This window comes from Salmo salar, chromosome ssa29, assembly GCF_905237065.1.
Source record: "Salmo salar chromosome ssa29, Ssal_v3.1, whole genome shotgun sequence".
NCBI lineage: Eukaryota > Metazoa > Chordata > Actinopteri > Salmoniformes > Salmonidae > Salmo > Salmo salar.
The window spans coordinates 38,647,018-38,660,000 of NC_059470.1; positions in this window are offsets into that span (position 1 = coordinate 38,647,018).

Consider the following 12,983-nt stretch of genomic DNA (forward strand, 5'->3'; position numbering starts at 1 on the left):
GCCAGGGTGTGATAGGTGGGTGGGCATTCTATGTTTTGTTTTCTATGTTTTGGCCGGGTATGGTTTCCAATCAGAGGCAGGTGTCTATCGTTGTCTCTGATTGGAAGCCATACTTAGGCAGCCTGTTTTTCCTTTGTTTTATTTTGTGGGTAGTTGCTTTCTGTTTTTGTTGTAAGTACCTGATGGAACTGTCAGCTGTCATTTTTTGTTATATTTGTAAAGTGTTAATTTTTGGCATTAAAATACAAGATGAACATATTCCACGCTGCTCCTTGGTCTACTCATTTTGACGCCTGTGACAGGCAGGAGTATTTTTCTGACCCAATTAGAGCAATGTTCATCTCTGAGCCATTCTGCAGTTATGCAAGCATGACATGCCCAGTTATAAAATAGCAAATTAGGTAGTGCCTAGGCCACCTAAATTATATGGTAGCTGCAGTTTGCTCATTTTCAACCTTGGTCGTTTTCTGTACCATGTGAAGTCTGAGAGGTATTTATTTGAGGTCATAAAAATTATTTTTCATTATATATAATGGGACCATCTGGAAAGGATAAAGTCTAGGGAAAACATTCATTTTGAATTCAATTAATTCTACCCAACCGTGATAATGGCAGGTCCGTCCATGTGTCTTAAGTCTTCCTTATCTGTACAGGTGCAAAGTTGCTGTTACTCCAGTCATCGAGGGCCTGACTAGTTTCACAGTTTTGCCCCAGGTAGACAGATTGTGATGTTTCATTTTCATGTGGTGCATAAATTGATCCCTGCTGAATATGCTCGCCGTATAGAAAACCAGTAACAATCACATAGCTTACCTTCAGAATCTTTAACAATCTAACCCAGTGTAAAAGGTAGATTTTTTTTGTGGATAAGAATGGCAGCCCATCTGCTTTTAGTAAAAACATTTACCTATCCTGTCTCTCTTTTCATTTCTCATGTTCCAAGTCAGTCAGACGTGTCTCCTGAACAGTAGCTGATAGGCAAAGTAATTACATTAAAATTAATAATAGTTATCTTTAAATCACTCATAGAAGTTTGTTGTTGTTACAGGATTTGCAACGAGAAGTGAGAGCGCATTGAGAACCATCTGAGAGTATTTCACATATTTGGACAACATTAAAATAAAGAAAAATATAAACAAACCATATACATCCAACATTACATAACAAAAAACACCTGACAAACATTGAATCAGTACGTGATACTGAAGGAGGCTAAGCCACGGGGATGTGGAGTCTTGAAAATGAAAATGCCTCAGTGCATTGAACGGTTTCGGCAAGAATAAGGGTTTTTATTTTCAAGACTCCACCTCTCCCGCAACCTCCCAATCTTCCCCACTCTAAACTTAAATTATGTTCACTTGGTATGAAACCCTGCTTAAAGTAAGCAATTGAAAAAATTAAATAAGCAACAAGATACTGACCACATATGTAAATAAATATAACGTTGTGTTCATTAATGTTTAGGTTTTATCATTAGCTACCCTGGTACCATCTACCTTCCTAGAGGCATTTTCCCAAATGGTTCCGGATCAGGTGAAGACAGAGCTACAGAGGAGAACGGAGGAGACACCAGGTAGATATCATAGCGGAGAAGGTTCTAGACCAGGTGAAGTCAGAGCTACAGAGGAGAACGGAGGAGACACCAGGTAGGTATCATACTGGATAAGGTTCTAGACCAGGTGAAGACAGAGCTACAGAGGAGAACGGAGGAGACACCAGGTAGGTATCATACTGGATAAGGTTCTAGACCAGGTGAAGTCAGAGCTACAGAGGAGAACGGAGGAGACACCAGGTAGATATCATAGCGGAGAAGGTTCTAGACCAGGTGAAGTCAGAGCTACAGAGGAGAACGGAGGAGACACCAGGTAGGTATCATACTGGATAAGGTTCTAGACCAGGTGAAGTCAGAGCTACAGAGGAGAACGGAGGAGACACCAGGTAGGTATCATACTGGATAAGGTTCTAGACCAGGTGAAGACAGAGCTACAGAGGAGAACGGAGGAGACACCAGAGGAGAGCAGAGGAGGTATCACATTGGAGACAGACAGAAACATGGATACTAGTACATGTAATATACAGTCTACCTACACTCCTAGAAATGTTTTTACAGAGGGTTCTACATGGAACCCAAAAGCGTTCTACATGAAACCAAAAATGGTTCTCCTATGGGGACACCCGAATAACCCTTTTTTCTAAGAGCGTACTGACGGTATGGAGCTGTAACCCACTGTATAGAGCTGTAACCCACTGTAGAGAGCTGTATCCCACTGTAGAGAGCTGTATCCCACTGTATAGAGCTGTATCCCACTGTAGAGAGCTGTATCCCACTGTAGAGAGCTGTAACCCACTGTAGAGAGCTGTAACCCACTGTAGAGAGCTGTAACCCACTGTAGAGAGCTGTAACCCACTGTAGAGAGCTGTAACCCACTGTAGAGAGCTGTAACCCACTGTAGAGAGCTGTAACCCACTGTAGAGAGCTGTAACCCACTGTATAGAGCTGTATCCCACGGTATAGAGCTGTAACCCACTGTAGAGAGCTGTAACCCACTGTAGAGAGCTGTAACCCACTGTAGAGAGCTGAAACCCACTGTAGAGAGCTGTAACCCACTGTATAGAGCTGTAACCCACTGTAGAGAGCTGTAACCCACTGTAGAGAGCTGTAACCCACTGTAGAGAGCTGAAACCCACTGTAGAGAGCTGTAACCCACTGTATAGAGCTGTAACCCACTGTAGAGAGCTGAAACCCACTGTAGAGAGCTGTAACCCACTGTATAGAGCTGTATCCCACTGTATAGAGCTGAAACCCACTGTAGAGAGCTGAAACCCACTGTAGAGAGCTGTATCCCACTGTAGAGAGACATAACCCACTGTATAGAGCTGTAACCCACTGTAGAGAGCTGTATCCCACTGTAGAGAGCTGTATCCCACTGTAGAGAGCTGTAACCCACTGTAGAGAGCTGTAACCCACTGTAGAGAGCTGTATCCCACTGTATAGAGCTGAAACCCACTGTAGAGAGCTGTAACCCACTGTAGAGAGACATAACCCACTGTAGAGAGCTGTAACCCACTGTAGAGAGCTGTAACCCACTGTAGAGAGCTGTATCCCACTGTATAGAGCTGAAACCCACTGTAGAGAGCTGTAACCCACTGTAGAGAGACATAACCCACTGTAGAGAGCTGAAACCCACTGTAGAGAGCTGTAACCCACTGTAGAGAGCTTTAACCCACTGTAGAGAGCTGTAACCCACTGTAGAGAGACATAACCCACTGTATAGAGCTGAAACCCACTGTAGAGAGACATAACCCACTGTAGAGAGACATAACCCACTGTAGAGAGACATAACCCACTGTAGAGAGCTGTAACCCACTGTATAGAGCTTTAACCCACTGTAGAGAGACATAACCCACTGTAGAGAGACATAACCCACTGTATAGAGCTGAAACCCACTGTAGAGAGACATAACCCACTGTATAGAGCTGTAACCCACTGTATAGAGCTGTAACCGACTGTAGAGAGCTGTAACCCACTGTATAGAGCTGTAACCCACTGTATAGAGCTGTAACCCACTGTAGAGAGCTGTAACCCACTGTATAGAGCTGTAACCCACTGTAGAGAGCTGTAACCCACTGTAGAGAGACATAACCCACTGTAGAGAGACATAACCCACTGTAGAGAGCTGTAACCCACTGTAGAGAGACATAACCCACTGTAGAGAGACATAACCCACTGTAGAGAGCTGTAACCCACTGTAGAGAGCTGTAACCCACTGTATAGAGCTGTAACCCACTGTAGAGAGCTGTAACCCACTGTATAGAGCTGTAACCCACTGTAGAGAGACATAACCCACTGTATAGAGCTGTAACCCACTGTAGAGAGACATAACCCACTGTATAGAGCTGTAACCCACTGTATAGAGCTGTAACCCACTGTAGAGAGACATAACCCGCTGTAGAGAGACATAACCCACTGTAGAGAGCTGTAACCCACTGTAGAGAGCTTTAACCCACTGTAGAGAGACATAACCCACTGTAGAGAGCTGTAACCCACTGACTGTAGAGAGACATAAACCACTGTATAGAGCTGTAACCCACTGTAGAGAGCTGTAACCCACTGTATAGAGCTGTAACCTCTCTAGGGCCGGCGGGACGAAATCGTACCACCTACGTAACAGCCAGTGCAATCCTGTGGCGTGTTATTCAAATACCTTAGAAATGCTATTACTTCAATTTCTCAAACATATGACTATTTTACACCATTTTAAAGACAAGACTCTCGTTAATCTAACCACACTGTCCGATTTCAAAAAGGCTTTACAACGAAAGCAAAACATTAGATTATGTCAGCAGAGTACCCAGCCAGAAATAATCAGACACCCATTTTTCAAGCTAGCATATAATGTCACATAAACCCAAACCACAGCTAAATGCAGCACTAACCTTTGATGATCTTCATCAGATGACACACCTAGGACATTATGTTATACAATGCATGCATGTTTTGTTCAATCAAGTTCATATTTATATCAAAAACCAGCTTTTTACATTAGCATGTGACGTTCAGAACTAGCATACCCCCCGCAAACTTCCGGTGAATTTACTAAAAATGTACTAAATTACTCACGATAAACGTTCACAAAAAGCATAACAATTATTTTAAGAATTATAGATACAGAACTCCTCTATGCACTCGATATGTCCGATTTTAAAATAGCTTTTTGGTGAAAGCAAATTTTGCTATAATCTGAGTAGATAGCCCGGCATCACAGGGCTAGCTATTTAGACACCCAGCAAGTTTAGCACTCACCAAAGTCAGATTTACTATAAGAAAAATGTTATTACCTTTGGTGTTCTTCATCAGAATGCACTCCCAGGGCTTCTACTTCAATAACAAATGTTGGTTTGGTCCCAAATAATCCATAGTTATATCCAAATATCCTCTGTTTTGTTTGTGCGTTCAAGACACTATCCGAATGGTAAAGGGTGACGGCACGACGCATTTCGTGACAAAAAATGTCTAAATATTCCATTACCGTACTTCGAAGCATGTCAACCGCTGTTTAAAATCAATTTTTATGCCATTTTTCTCGTAAAAAAGCAATAATATTCCGACCGGGAATCTGCGTTTAGGTAAAAAGACGAAAGAAAATAAAGCATGGGGTCGACTCGTGCACGCGCCTAAGCCCATTGTCCTCTGATCGGCCACTTACCAAAGGCGATAATGTGTTTCAGCCTGGGGCTGCCTCGATATCATTCAGCTTTTTCCCGGGTTCTGAGAGCCTATGGGAGCCGTAGGAAGTGTCACGTTACAGCAAAGATCCTCAGTCTTCAATAAAAAGAGCCAAGATGAACAAGAACTTGTCAGACAGGTCTTCTCAGGTTTTTGCCTGCCATATGAGTTCTGTTATACTCACAGACACCATTCAAACAGTTTTAGAAACTTTAGGGTGTTTGCTATCCAAAGCGAATAATTATATGCATATTCTAGTTAATGGGCAGGAGTAGTAACCAGATTAAATCGGGTACGTTTTTTATCCGCCGTGTAAATACTGCCCCCTATCCCCAACAGGATATTTACCCCACTGTAGAGAGACGTAACCCACTGTAGAGAGCTGTAACCCACTGTAGAGAGACATAACCCACTGTATAGAGCTGTAACCCACTGTAGAGAGCTGTAACCCACTGTAGAGAGACATAACCCACTGTAGAGAGACATAACCCACTGTAGAGAGCTGTAACCCACTGTAGAGAGCTGTAACCCACTGTAGAGAGACATAACCCACTGTATAGAGCTGTAACCCACTGTATAGAGCTGTAACCCACTGTATAGAGCTGTAACCCACTGTATAGAGCTGTAACCCACTGTAGAGAGCTGTAACCCACTGTAGAGAGACATAACCCACTGTAGAGAGACATAACCCACTGTAGAGAGCTGTAACCCACTGTAGAGAGCTGTAACCCACTGTAGAGAGACATAACCCACTGTATAGAGCTGTAACCCACTGTATAGAGCTGTAACCCACTGTATAGTGCTGTAACCCACTGTATAGAGCTGTAACCCACTGTATAGAGCTGTAACCCACTGTAGAGAGACATAACCCACTGTAGAGAGACATAACCCACTGTAGAGAGCTGTAACCCACTGTAGAGAGCTGTAACCCACTGTAGAGAGCTGTAACCCACTGTAGAGAGCTGTAACCCACTGTAGAGAGACATAACCCACTGTATAGAGCTGTAACCCACTGTATAGAGCTGTAACACACTGTATAGAGCTGTAACCCACTGTAGAGAGACATAACCCACTGTAGAGAGACATAACCCACTGTAGAGAGCTGTAACCCACTGTAGAGAGCTGTAACCCACTGTAGAGAACTGTAACCCACTGTAGAGAGCTGTAACCCACTGTAGAGAGACATAACCCACTGTTAGGGCAAGGGATGATTTCAAGGTTTTACTGCTAACCTACAAAGCATTACATGGGCTTGCTCCTACCTATCTTTCCGATTTGGTCCTACCGTACATACCTACACGTACGCTACGGTCACAAGACGCGGGCCTCCTAATTGTCCCTAGAATTTCTAAGCAAACAGCTGGAGGCAGGGCTTTCTCCTATAGAGCTCAATTTTTATGGAATGGTCTGCCTACCCATGTGAGAGATGCAGACTCGGTCTCAACCTTTAAGTCTTTACTGAAGACTCATCTCTTCAGTAGGTCCTATGATTGAGTGTAGTCTGGCCCAGGAGTGTGAAGGTGAACGGAAAGGCACTGGAGCAACGAACCGCCCTTGCTGTCTCTGCCTGGCCGGTTCCCCTTTCTCCACTGGGATTCTCAGCCTCTAACCCTATTACAGGGGCTGAGTCACTGGCTTACTGGTGCTCTTCCATGCCGTCCCTAGGAGGGGTGCGTCACTTGAGTGGGTTGAGTCACTGACGTGGTCTTGCTGTCTGGGTTGGCGCCCCCCCCTTGGGTTGTGCCGTGGCGGAGATCTTTGTGGGCTATACTCGGCCTTGTCTCAGGATGGTAAGTTGGTGGTTGAAGGTGTGGGGGCTGTGCTTTGGCAAAGTGGGTGGGGTTATATCCTTCCTGTTTGGCCCTGTCCGGGGGTATCATCGGATGGGGCCACAGTGTTTCCTGACCCCTCCTGTCTCAGCCTCCAGTATTTATGCTGCAGTAGTTTATGTGTCGGGTGGCTAGGGTCAGTCTGTTACATCTGTAGTATTTCTCTTGTCTTATCCGGTGTCCTGTGTGAATTTAAGTATGCTCTCTCTAATTCTCTCTGTCTCTCTTTCTCTCTTTCTTTCTTTCGCTCTCTCGGAGGACCTGAGCCCTAGGACCATGCCTCAGGACTACCTGGCATGATGACACCTTGCTGTCCCCAGTCCACCTGGCCGTGCTGCTGCTCCAGTTTCAACTGTTCTGCCTGCGGCTATGGAACCCTGACCTCTTCACCGAAAGTGCTACCTGTCCCAGACCTGCTGTTTTCCACTCTGTAGAGACAGTAGGAGCGGTAGAGGTACTCTCAATGATCGGCTATGAAAAGCCAACTGACATTTACTCCTGAGGTGCTGACTTGTTGCACCCTCGACAACTACTGTGATTATTATTATTTGACCATGCTGGTCATTTATGAACATTTGAACATCTAGCCCATGTTCTGTTATAATCTCTACCCGGCGCAGACAGAAGAGGACTGGCCACCCCTCATAGCCTGGTTCCTCTCTAGGTTTCTTCCCAGGTTTTGGCCTTTCTAGGGAGTTTTAACTAGCCACCGTGCTTCTACACCTGCATTTCTTGCTGTTTGGGGTTTTTGGCTGGGTTTCTGTACAGCACTTTGTGATATCAGCTGATGTAAGAAGGGCTATATAAATACATTTGATTTGATTAGAGAGCTGTTACCTGGTCATAAAATATCTCAATGTTTTTTATTTCCAGCATGAAAAAAATGACTGAACATTTGCTACGGTTTACAATACAATCTCAGATTACATAGATTTTGTAACCCACTACATTCTAAATCCTGTCAAAGTCCTGTCTTAGTCCTGTCTGAGTCCTGTCTATGCCCTGTCTAAGTCCTGTCTAAGCCCTGCCTAAGCCCTGTCTAAGCCCTGTCTAAGCTTTGTCTAAGCCCTGTCTAAGTCCTGTCTAAGCTATGTCTAAGCCCTGTCTAAGTCCTGTCTAAGTCCTGTCTAAGCTTTGTCTAAGCCCTGACTAAGCCCTGTCTAAGTCCTGTCTAAGCCCTGTCTATGCTTTGTCTAAGCCCTGTCTAAGCCCTGTCTAAGTCCTGTCTAAGCCCTGTCTAAGCCCTGTCTAAGTGCTGTCTAAGCTTTGTCTAAGCCCTGACTAAGCCCTGTCTAAGCCCTGACTAAGCCCTGTCTAAGCCCTGTCTAAGCCCTGTCTAAGCCCTGACTAAGCCCTGTCTAAGCCCTGTCTAAGCCCTATCTAAGTCCTGTCTAAGCCCTGTCTAAGCCCTGTCTAAGCCCTGTCTAAGTCCTGTCTAAGCCCTGTCTAAGTCCTGTCTAAGCCCTGTCTAAGTCCTGTCTAAGCCCTGTCTAAGTCCTGTCTATGCCCTGTCTAAGTCCTGTCTAAGCCCTGCCTAAGCCCTGTCTAAGCCCTGTCTAAGCTTTGTCTAAGCCCTGTCTGAGCCCTGTCTGAGTCCTGTCTAAGCACTGTCTGAGCCCTGTCTAAGCCCTGTCTATGCCCTGTCTAAGCCCTGTCTAAGCCCTGTCTAAGCCCTGTCTAAGTCCTGTCTAAGCCCTGCCTAAGCCCTGCCTAAGCCCTGTGTAAGCCCTGTCTAAGCCCTGTCTAAGTCCTGTCTAAGCCCTGTCTAAGCCCTGTCTGAGTCCTGTCTATGCCCTGTCTAAGTCCTGTCTAAGCCCTGTCTGAGCCCTGTCTGAGCCCTGTCTAAGCCCTGTCTAAGTCCTGTCTAAGCCCTGTCTAAGCCCTGTCTAAGCCCTGTCTAAGCCGGGGGAGGGGGTTCTACTAAACTATGTGGAATTATTTTAAGAATTAATCTAAGGAAAATGTAGCTATTTGATTAAGAATTTTAAGACCCCATGAAGTACAATAAAATGACATGTAACATTTATTTGATAACATTTTTTATTTGGCCTTACTTCTATTAGCCCATAGAAACACATTGAATAACAGATAGTCCTTACAGCTATTAGCCCATAGAAACACATTGAATAACAGATAGCCCCCCAAAACATCTAAAGGAAGTTTGTTCTGAAGTGTCTGTCATATATCTGAGCGAAGAAGACAGATCAGAAAAAAATGTATTCAAAAAATATATATATTTAACCCCTTTTGAAGTCGCTAAACTACATTTACATTTACATTTAAGTCATTTAGCAGACGCTCTTATCCAGAGCGACTTACAAATTGGTGCATTCACCTTATAATATCCAGTGGAACAACCACTTTACAACAGTGCATCTAAATCTTTTAAGGGTGGGGGGGGGGTTAGAAGGATTACTTTATCCTATCCCAGGTATTCCTTAAAGAGGTGGGGTTTCAGGTGTCTCCGGAAGGTGGTGATCGACTCCGCTGTCCTGGCGTCATGAGGGAGCTTGTTCCACCATTGGGGCGCCAGAGCAGCGAACAGCCTTGACTGGGCTGAGCGGGAACTGTGCTTCCTCAGAGGTAGGGAGGCGAGCAGGCCAGAGGTGGATGAACGCAGTGCCCTTGTTTGAGTGTAGGGCCTGATCAGAGCCTGAAGGTACGGAGGTGCCGTTCCCCTCACAGCTCCGTAGGCAAGCACCATGGTCTTGTAGCGGATGCGAGCCTCGACTGGAAGCCAGTGGAGAGAGCGGAGGAGCGGGGTGACGTGAGAGAACTTGGGAAGGTTGAACACCAGATGGGCTGCGGCGTTCTGGATGAGTTGTAGGGGTTTGATGGCACAGGCAGGGAGCCCAGCCAACAGCGAGTTGCAGTAATCCAGACGGGAGATGACAAGTGCCTGGATTAGGACCTGTGCCGCTTCCTGTGTGAGGCAGGGTCGTACTCTGCGAATGTTGTAGAGCATGAACCTACAGGATCGGGTCACCGCCTTGATGTTAGTGGAGAACGACAGGGTGTTGTCCAGGGTCACGCCGAGGCTCTTAGCACTCTGGGAGGAGGACACAAGGGAGTTGTCAACCGTGATGGCGAGATCATGGAACGGGCAGTCCTTCCCCGGGAGGAAGAGCAGCTCCGTCTTGCCGAGGTTCAGCTTGAGGTGGTGATCCGTCATCCACACTGATATGTCTGCCAGACATGCAGAGATGCGATTCGCCACCTGGTTGTCAGAAGGGGGAAAGGAGAAGATTAATTGTGTGTCATCTGCATAGCAATGATATGAGAGACCATGTGAGGATATGACAGAGCCAAGTGACTTGGTGTATAGCGAGAATAGGAGTGGGCCTAGAACAGAGCCCTGGGGGACACCAGTGGTGAGAGCACGTGGTGCGGAGACAGATTCTCGCCACGCCACCTGGTAGGAGCGACCTGTCAGGTAGGACGCAATCCAAGCATGGGCCGCGCCGGATATGCCCAGCTCGGAGAGGGTGGAGAGGAGGATCTGATGGTTCACGGTATCAAAGGCAGCAGATAGGTCTAGAAGGATGAGAGCAGAGGAGAGAGAGTTAGCTTTAGCAGTGCGGAGAGCCTCCGTGACACAGAGAAGAGCAGTCTCAGTTGAATGCCCAGTCTTGAAACCTGACTGATTAGGATCAAGAAGGTCATTCTGAGAGAGATAGCAAGAGAGCTGGCCAAGGACGGCACGTTCAAGAGTTTTGGAGAGAAAGGAAAGAAGGGATACTGGTCTGTAGTTGTTGACATCGGAGGGATCGAGTGTAGGTTTTTTTCAGAAGGGGTGCAACTCTCGCTCTCTTGAAGACGGAAGGTACGTAGCCAGCGGTCAAGGATGAGTTGATGAGCGAGGTGAGGTAGGGGAGAAGGTCTCCGGAAATGGTCTGGAGAAGAGAGGAGGGGATAGGGTCAAGTGGGCAGGTTGTTGGGCGGCCGGCCGTCACAAGACGCGAGATTTCATCTGGAGAGAGAGGGGAGAAAGAGGTCAAAGCACAGGGTAGGGCAGTGTGAGCAGGACCAGCGGTGTCGTTTGACTTAGCAAACGAGGATCGGATGTCGTCAACCTTCTTTTCAAAATGGTTGACGAAGTCATCCGCAGAGAGGGAGGAGGGGGGGGAGGAGGATTCAGGAGAGAGGAGAAGGTAGCAAAGAGCTTCCTAGGGTTAGAGGCAGATGCTTGGAGTTTAGAGTGGTAGAAAGTGGCTTTAGCAGCAGAGACAGAAGAGGAAAATGTAGAGAGGAGGGAGTGAAAGGATGCCAGGTCCGCAGGGAGGGAATTCAAATGGGGAGAAAGAGAGAATGTCCACTTGGGAGAGATGAGGATTCCAGTGCCACCACCCCGCTGGCTCGATGCTCTAGGGGTATGCGAGAACACGTAGTCAGACGAGGAGAGAGCAGTAGGAGTAGCAGTGTTATCTGTGGTAATCCATGTTTCCGTCAGCGCCAGGAAGTCTAGGGACTGGAGGGTAGTATAGGCTGAGATGAACTCAGCCTTGTTGGCCGCAGACCGGCAGTTCCAGAGGCTGCCGGAGACCTGGAACTCCACGTGGGTCGTGCGCGCTGGGACCACCAGGTTAGAGTGGCAGCGGCCACGCGGTGTGGAGCGTTTGTATGGCCTGTGCAGAGGGGAGAGAACAGGGATAGACAGACACATAGTAGACAAGCTACAGAAGAGGCTACGCTAATGCAAAGGAGATTGGACTGACAAGAGGACTACACGTCTCGAATGTTCAGAAAGTTAAGCTTACGTTGCAAAAATCTTATTGACTAAAATGATACAGTACAGCTGGCTGGTGGAGTAGGCTAGCTAGCAGTGGCTGCGTTGTTGACTTTGAACGTGTAGCTGGCTAGGTAACCTCGATAGTTTCAGTACTACACCTTGTCATGATACAAAGCAACTTTGTAGCTAGCTAGCTAACATAACACTAATCAAGACGTTCCTTGTATGTATTTAGTTTCTACAATGCTGCTCGTCGGAAAAAGTTGGCTGGGTTAGGAAAAATGGCGTCGCGGGGGACGGAAATAGCTGGCTAGCTGACCTCGATGGCTGGCTAGCTAACCTCGGTAATTACTAAACTACACAATTATTGAGCTATGACAAAGACAACTAAGTAGCTAGCTAGCTAACACTACACTAGTCAAATCGTTCCGTTGTAAAGTATTAGTATCTACAGCGCTGCTAGTCGGTAACGGTTGGCTAGCTAGCAGTGGGTTAATGATGACTAGGTGTGTTGACTAAGTCTGGCGCCGCGTCGCGGCTGGCTGGCTCACCTCGATAATACTCAAACTCAAACTACACAATTATCTTAGATACAGAGACAGCAAAGACAACTATGTAGCTGGCTAACTAACACTAACACCACACTAATCAAGTCGTTACGTTGTAATGTAATAGTTTCTACAGTGCTGCTAGTCGGTAGAAGTTGGCTAGCTAGCAGTGATGACTAGCTAGCTAGCAGCTATGAGTGTTGACTACGTTAGGAGGACGAATAGCTCCGTATACTGTATACACTGAACAACAAATACAAACACAACATGTAAAGTGTTGGTCCCATGTTTCGTGAGCTGAAATAAAAGACCCCAAAAATGTTCCAATACACAACGAACCAAGAAAAACATTTCACAAGACTTTAATACGTATTATACTTACAGATGTAGGATCTTAATTTGAGCCAGTTTGCAACAGCAGGAAAACAATCCTGCAGCAACAGGAAATGTGAAATAGTATGTGGATTGTAATAAACATTTTTGTAGGTGTTGATACCTTGTTCGTTAGGCAAATCAAGTCTGACTTTTTAATGTGGAAATTACAAACTTTAAAAGCTTTCACCAATCTGTAGCTAATGTCAGAGCTATCTGAACTGTCCTAGTTACTTTCCCCTGGCCACTAGGTGGAGGTGTTTCCTCTGGCCACTAGG